Consider the following 1,018-nt stretch of genomic DNA (forward strand, 5'->3'; position numbering starts at 1 on the left):
TGTCGGTCATTTGGGCCCTCTGGTGCAGTTGGATGGGTCCCACTGTGGAGGAAGTGGCTGTCGGTCATTTGGGCCCTCTGGTGCAGTTGGATGGGTCCCAGTGTGGAGGAAGTGGCTGTCGGTCATTTGGGCCCTCTGGTGCAGTTGTATGGGTCCCACTGTGGAGGAAGTGGCTGTCGGTCATTTGGGCCCTCTGGTGCAGTTGGATGGGTCCCACTGTGGAGGAAGTGGCTGTCGGTCATTTGGGCCCTCTGGTGCAGTTGGATGGGTCCCAGTGTGGAGGTAGTTGCCACTGAAGGAGGTGATTCTGAATCCTGACCTGCAAAACTGTTGCTCAGCACCTGATTAATAGAAGAGACTTCCAACAGCTCTTCTCTAGCAAGATAAAGACTACCCTTCCACTGGTTGTTATCTGCAGTGTTGCTTTCGTATCCACAGTTTCCCTGCGAACAACTTTAATCAGCAAAATAGAGGAAATATGATATTAGGTATAATTCCTGCAACTGCATTTACTTGCAAAGGTTCACAGGCTTACATAAAAGGTGACTCAAAGTGACTCCTCTTGATTGATAACCCACTCACATACACACACGCGTGCACGCACGCACACACACACACACACACACACACACACACACACACACACACACACACACACACACACACACACACACACACAAACACACACACACACACACAGACACACACAGCAGCGTTTATTAGACTAAACTGTGTTCTTTGCCCAGGGTTAATGTGTAGACACGTTTGCCTAGTGAGACCTAGGCAGCAGACGCTTGACTGAAGGTCAGGTCGACGCGCGCTGTTTGATCTCCTGCAGCACACACACACACTCCCCCTGACACACAAACACACAAATCGGAAGCACACATACGCACACAAATCGGAAGCACATACACGCAAACACACACACACACACACACACACACACACACACACACACACACACACACACACACACACACACACAGACACCTGTGTGGGTGTGCATGTGCGAGTA

Source organism: Gadus morhua, chromosome 21, assembly GCF_902167405.1.
Source record: "Gadus morhua chromosome 21, gadMor3.0, whole genome shotgun sequence".
NCBI lineage: Eukaryota > Metazoa > Chordata > Actinopteri > Gadiformes > Gadidae > Gadus > Gadus morhua.